The 6,968-nt window shown below is 48.3% G+C and overlaps 2 non-coding genes across 2 annotated transcripts; both read right to left on the reverse strand.

Annotated features, from left to right (window-relative positions):
- Positions 1 to 442: 442 nt before the first annotated feature.
- trnat-agu lies at positions 443 to 516 on the reverse strand. Its single transcript has one exon. It is a non-coding gene; the product is annotated as a tRNA-Thr (tRNA).
- Positions 517 to 6,336: 5,820 nt separating this feature from the next.
- Positions 6,337 to 6,410, reverse strand: trnat-agu. Its single transcript has one exon. It is a non-coding gene; the product is annotated as a tRNA-Thr (tRNA).
- Between the last annotated feature and the right edge of the window lie 558 nt (positions 6,411 to 6,968).

Raw genomic sequence — 6,968 nt, forward strand, 5'->3', positions numbered from 1 at the left:
ATGTGAGACAAGCGTCTAGCGACATTGTTGTGAATGCTGCGGTCTCAGCCTGGCAACCTCCGTCAACTTTGAGTCTGGGGAGGAGGGGGCGGGGTCGACAACTTTCTCCAATATTTAGAATTTGTTTGTTGTCCTTGTTGAAAATAAACAGGTCACTGTATGTAAATGCTGGTGACAAATGAACAGAAATGACTGATGAATAAACTAGGTGTATATTGTAGCTCAAACTTGCATTGCTCTGCATTTCATGTGTTTTTATGTACCATCTTAAGTCTGTGTTAATGTAGTGTTTCTGTGTAAATGTAATATGCCAGGGAAAACAGTCTGCCTTTTCAATCCTTTTTTACCTTTTTCATTTGCTACCAGGGTAGCATAATGGGTAGCATGGGGATTGGGTACACGTGATGATGGGATGCAAACAGAGGGAATCTCTGCAACAACAAGGTGCTGCTGGGATTTGAACCCAGGATCTCCTGTTTACTAGACAGGAACTTTAACCAACTAAGCCACAGCACCTCCTTGTGGACTTCACGAAGTCAGGAGGAGACATGCTGTGCGGACAGTGTTGAGAGTTATAATAAAATGTAACTTTCTGTATGGATCATACTGTGGTTTTAAACCTATATTGATAATAGCCTAATGTTACATATACCTTTTTGGATATGGGAAATCAGGTATTAAGTTTATTGCCCTTGTTGAAAATAAAGAGGCAAACACTGTGTTAAGATAATCAACTGATAATCAGGCACTGCTAGGATTTGAACCTCCTCCTACAGACTGATGCCTAACTAGGCAACCAGGCCAGATTGTTTCAGATATCTCAGTCCTTTTATAACGTCAGTTATAACGGCCCATGTATTAAAAAGTTGTCGGGATTCAATTGGGCTCGGGCTCATAATTACAGTTGTACAGTTGTGTTAATGCCCCGCTATGACTTAACATTAAGCATTATCAAACGCTGTCAGTCGGCTGTGTTATTATTTTGGTTAACCATCACCGTGAGTGACCCAATCGATTACAGACTGTATATTAGACACTCTGCAACTTGCCAAATGTGCAATACATTTGCCAGGGATTATTTTCTTTTAACAACAAAGGCAAGTACTTCAGTTATGAAAGTCCATGTTCTAGTAACTATTTTAAATCATAAGCCTTGTATATAATTAAAAAGTGATTCTCTGATATAGAGCAATTTAAAATGAACAATCTTACACAGCAATCCTTTTGAGATTGAGGAATAATATTTTCAGAATTGTCTGACAAATGGGGTCTAGTAGGCTATGTTATACTAGTATCACCATCTGCAACGATGTGTAAATTATCAAACAAAATGTCAGATTTACTATTATTGTTTTTATATATATATATATACGCGAAAGACCGTTTCACCATTTCAGACCGTCCTGCCATCAATGTAGACTGTAACGATTTAAAAGTCGCTGAAGTTGCTGCCGTTTCAATCCTGGCTGTCGGCTCTCTGCAGTGGGTGGGGCTGCTGCTCCCCGCGACTGACACTTGCATACACACACAACAACACAGACAGACAGACACACAAACAACACGGTGGATGTGTCATGGACCAGGAGATTTGAGGACCCAAAAGCAGAGATCAGTCAGAAGTTTTGTTGCTTGACGATTTATTAACAAAAACCCGAGCAAATACAAACAGGGATCCAAGAATGCCAAAAATGCAAAACAGACGACATGAGGGGTACAAACTGAGGCAGGCAAAAACTAAGTCCAGAATGAATGTCAAACAAAAGAACAGGATGTCAAAAAAGCGGGAGCGCAGGGAGCGATACTGCACACAGACACACAGACTGAAACACACTAACAGATACAAAACGATCTAACAAGAGAAAGGGAAACACAAGGGCTAAATACACTGGGTAATGAGGTAAAGAGGGGCAGGTGACACAGCAGGTGAAACACATTAGGAGAGACAGGGTAATCAACAAAGGCGGGAAAACACAGAAAGTAAAACTGGACATGACAAGACGGAAAACCAGACAATCAAAATAAAACAGGAAACAGAAATACACAATACACAGAACACAGTCAAAACAGGGTAAACAGAAACCTACACAATGAACCGGGAGATAACTGAACAGAAATATACACAACACAAATATACAAAACAGGATACATACAGAAATCTACAAACAAGGCAACAGAAATAGAACAAAATACAAAGCAAAACACCGAAACCATGACAGTACCCCCTCTTCAAGGGACGACACCAGGCATCCAAATCAGAACAAAAAAACAACCCAGGGAGGGCGAAACAAAAAATCCCAAAAGGCCAAGAGGAAACAAAAACAAGTCCAGAAAAAAGCCCAAGAAGGGTAAAGAGGGTCCAGGGGAGGCAGAGAGTCAATGAGGCCGAGGAACTTGGGAACCTGGAGCACAGAGAGGCCACTCAGGACGGGGAACAGAGGGGCCACTCGGGACAGGGAACAGAGAGGCTACTCGGGACAGGGAACAGAGAGGGGCCACTCAGGATGGGGAACAGAGAGAGGCCACTCGGGACGGGGAACAGAGAGGCCCCGGGACAGGGAACAGGGAGGGGCCACTCGGGACAGGGAACAGAGAGGGGCCACTCGGGATGGGGAACAGAGAGGCCCTGGGACAGGGAACAGGGAGGCCCCAGGACAGGGAACAGAGAGGGGCCACTCGGGACCGGGAACAGGGAGGCCCCGGGACAGGGAACAGAGAGGCCCCGGGACAGGGGACAGGGAGGCCTCGGCAACAGGGAACAGAGAGGCCTCGACAACAGGGAAGAGACAGGCCTCGGCAACAGGGAACCATGGGCACTTGGGCACAGGGGGCATCAGCGAATCCTGATGCCCCGAATCCTTCAGGCGGCTGGCGGCGAAGGCAGAAGCCGTCTGGCGGCGGGCGGCGAAGGCAGAAGCCGTCTGGCTGCCGGTGACGAAGGCAGAATCCTTCAGGCGGCCGCCGGCGAGGGCAGAATCCTTCAGGCGGCCTACCTGGACGTCGAGGGCAGCGCCCCTCCGGGGGCCGAGCAGGCGACGGGTCCACTGGGCTGGGGCCAGGTGATGGGTCAGCTCGGATGGGGCCTGGCGGCGGGTCAGCTGGGCTGGAGCCGGGCGGCGGGTCAGCAGGGCTGGAGTCAGCCAACCCGGCAACCAGAACAGAGGTCGCCAGGGGTGCCGACAGGACACGAGGGGCAGGAGTGGGTCTGACTGCCGGCTGGGCACGAGGGGCAGGAGTTGGTCTGACCGACACAGGCAAAGTCTCTGGGGGGCAGGACCAAGGCAAAGTCTTTGGTGCAGTCTCAAGGGTGGTCTCAGGGGCGCCAGGGACCGGCAAAGTCCCAGGGGCGGTCTCAGGGTCGGCGGAGATCGGCAAAGTCCCAGGGGCAGTCTCAGGGGCGCCGGAGACCGTCAAAGTCTCAGGGGACCCGAAGATCGGCAAAGTCTCAGGGGCGGTCTCAGGGGCGCCGGAGACCAGCACAGTCACTGGGGTGGTCTCAGGGGCGCCGGAGACCAGCAAAGTCACTGGGGGAGTCTCCCAGGCAGCCTCAGGGGCGCCGGAAACCGGCAAAGTCTCAGGGGCGGTTATAGCCAGTTCAGGGGGGCTGGACACCAGCCGGGATTCAGGAGGGCAGCTAGCCAGCCGGGGATCTGGGAAGCTGCTAGCCAGCCGGGGATCAGGTGAGCTGCTAGCCAGCCGGGGATCAGGAGAGCTGCTAGCCAGCCGGGGATCAGGAAAGCTGTTAGCCAGCCGGGGATCAGGAGAGCTGCTAGCCAGCCGGGGATCAGGAAAGCTGTTAGCCAGCCGGGGATCAGGAGAGCTGCTAGTCAGCCGGGGATCAGGTGAGCTGTTAGCCAGCCGGGGATCAGGAGAGCTGCTAGTCAGCCGGGGATCAGGTGAGCTGCTAGCCAGCCGGGGATCAGGAGAGCTGCTAGCCAGCCGGGGATCAGGAAAGCTGTTAGCCAGCCGGGGATCAGGAAAGCTGCTAGCCAGCCAGGGATCAGGAAAGCTGCTAGCCAGCCGGGGATCAGGAGGGCTGCTAGCCAGCCGGGGATCAGGAGGGCTGCTAGCCAGCCAGGGATCAGGAGATCAGGAGCCAGCCGGGATTCTGGGGAGCTACTAGTCATAAGCCGACATAAGCCGTTGGTGTGCCTGCTGCCTGTTGTTAGGGAGAGGCTTCCTTGGGTTTCAAAAGGGCAAAGGTGCCACCCAGCTGCCCCTTTCATCCTTAACAAACCCCTTGTCCATTAGCTGTAGGAAGGTCAAATCGTCGATTGAAGGTGCTAACTGATTGTCTTTTTCAGTCCTTTGGAAGACTGTTGCACCAAGGAGTTCCTCTTGTGCTCCAGAGAACGAGGCCAAGGTAGAGAGCTGTTCTGCTGAAGGGTCTGGCTGAAATCCTCCTTAATTTTGACAAGGTTCTCACAAGCACGCATATAACTGGGACGGCCATTGTCCATAAAGCATGTTTTAAAGGTTTTCACTTCGGTAGGGGCGTGGGCTCCACCCAGGCAGACGTCACCAACAATGACCCACCCAAGATCATGCTTCTGGGCAAATGGAGCGTTGTCTGGGCCCTTATACTGCCGACGCACCTTGTGGACTTGGAGAATGTCCCTTCGTCAAAGAATTCTGTCTTGGCCAATGAAACGTTACTCTGATCATCTAAGATCACGTACATCCTTTTACTCTCCTCTGGACAACCTTCAGGATAAACATTAACCAGACATATTTTCGAGCATGACTTCCCTCTGAAGCCTTTACCACAAACTTGTGTACACAATGGTTTAGCCGCTAGGATTTGTTCATCATTGGGTGTGGTCCCCGCCATGAACCTCGGAAGGGCTCTGCTCTTAAACCTTTTTGATCCTTGTAAGAGACCGGCTCCTTTGACTCTCTTGGAGCAGGACCAAAGTGCAGTGCGGCCACATAACGTTCACTTCCACACTCTGCGCACTTGATTGAAGCGCCACAGTCCTTGGCCTGGTGGTAAACTGAAGCACAGCAGCGAAAACACACATTCCCTTGTCCCTGAGGAATTTCTTCCTGTCATCCAAGAGCATAGCTCGAAAGCTCTTGCACTTCTTAAGTGCGTGTGGTTTTTTATGTATGGGACATAGCATGTTCACGTCTTCTGTTTGGTTCCCCTCTCTATCTGTAGTCGTTTCCTTGTTGCTCACACTTGTCTTATGCACAGACACAGGATTCTTGTAATTGAGATTACAAGATAGAGATCGGGTGCAACTGTATTGGTCACATGAAAACTTGGATTGTTTCTTGCCTTGGCTTGTCTCCTTACAAATTCAGAGAAGACTGAAAAGGGTGGGAAAGATATCCTGTGATCTTCCTTATATTTTGATCCAAATGTCATCCATTTATCCTGTAAATGGAAGGGCAATTTTTCTACAATGGGACTTACTCCCCTTGCCGTGTCCAGATAGGCTTATCCTGGGAGATAACCACCTTCCTTAGCAGCTTCAAGTTCGCACAGTAAATCCCCAAGTTCTCGAAGCCTGTGGTTATCGCGGTTGCCTATTCTTGGGAAGTTGTCCAGTTTCGCGAAGAAAGCCTTCTCTATAGCCTCTGGAGCACCATAAAGTTCATCCAGTCTTTCCCAAATGAGGTTGAGACCCACCAATGGTTGATGGACATTGGCGGCTTTCATCCTGCGAGCTTGATGACTCGACTCTGGACCTAGCCATTTTACGAGCAGGTCAATTTTTTCATGGGCAGAGAGATCAAGTCCCTTCACAACACTTGTAAATGTTGTCTTCCAGCCGAGGAAGTTTTATGGCTGATCATCAAATTTGGTCAAACCACCTGAAATCAGCTGACTTCTTATTAAAAACTTAGCTAAGTCTGGTGTGTTGCTATTTAGATCCTGGCCAGGAGAGGGATTAGGAGCATAGTGGCTGAACACTTGCTGCTTTTTATGATCTGAAGTATCAACTTGTTGCCTTTCTTCAACCTTGATTTTTTGATGTAGGCTTTGAAATTGCTGACTGGCACACTGCTGGCTATCTAGCTTAGAGGTATGTTGGTAGCCGTCTGGCTGACATATCAAAACTGCCTGACTTGAGCATCCTCCAGGCTCTTCTTCACAGAATGGATGAGAGGTAATAATCAATTTACTATTGTTTATCAAAACAGCATAACTAAGCCAAATGAACAGACATGGTTGATGAATAAACTAGGTGTATATTATAGCCTATACTTGCATTGCTCTAAACAGTCATCCTTTTTTTCCTTTTTCATTTGCTACCAGGGTACCATAATGTGTTGCATGGGGATTGGGTATACATGCGGATGAAATGCAAACAGGTAATCTCTGCAACAACAAGGCACTGCTGGGATTTGAACCCAGGATCTCCTGTTTACTAGACAGGCACTTTAACCAACTAAGCCACAGCGCCATAAGTACTACCGTAATATTAAGCCATCAGTTCTCTTTCAACTTGTGTAAGCTGTATAATTTACTGACTGATTGATACATTCTACCATTTACTTAAACTGAGATTTTGCTGAGGTTTGCACTGTTAAAGTCCCCAACAACAATGAGCAGGGAGTCTGGATGTTTTCTCTCCACGTCGGTCGGAGATGTACTGTTGCTAAAATGGAAAATATGCATTGTACCAGAGTGAGCAGCAGCTTCTTATGGAAGTACGATAACGTGAAGCACATTATTTGTGAAAAATGAAGCACAGCAAAAGAAAGCATGGCAGACACGGACTGACTGAATTCGTAAGCACCCTAAAAATATACTGACTGCTGCTACTTAATCATACAGTTTAAAGAGTTAATAATTTGCATTCACAAATTAACATATGTACTGTTTGCCTTAAAACTGAGCAGAAAATAGTGTAATGTTCTATAGTCTAAAAATCTCTGTGTCTTTCCCGCTCTCTCGTGTGAGCTAAAATATACATTTCCAAAGTAATTTTAACTTCTACTGCTTGCTTTTTAGGCAAAGT

This window comes from Sander lucioperca, chromosome 24, assembly GCF_008315115.2.
Source record: "Sander lucioperca isolate FBNREF2018 chromosome 24, SLUC_FBN_1.2, whole genome shotgun sequence".
In the NCBI taxonomy this organism is placed as follows: domain Eukaryota; kingdom Metazoa; phylum Chordata; class Actinopteri; order Perciformes; family Percidae; genus Sander; species Sander lucioperca.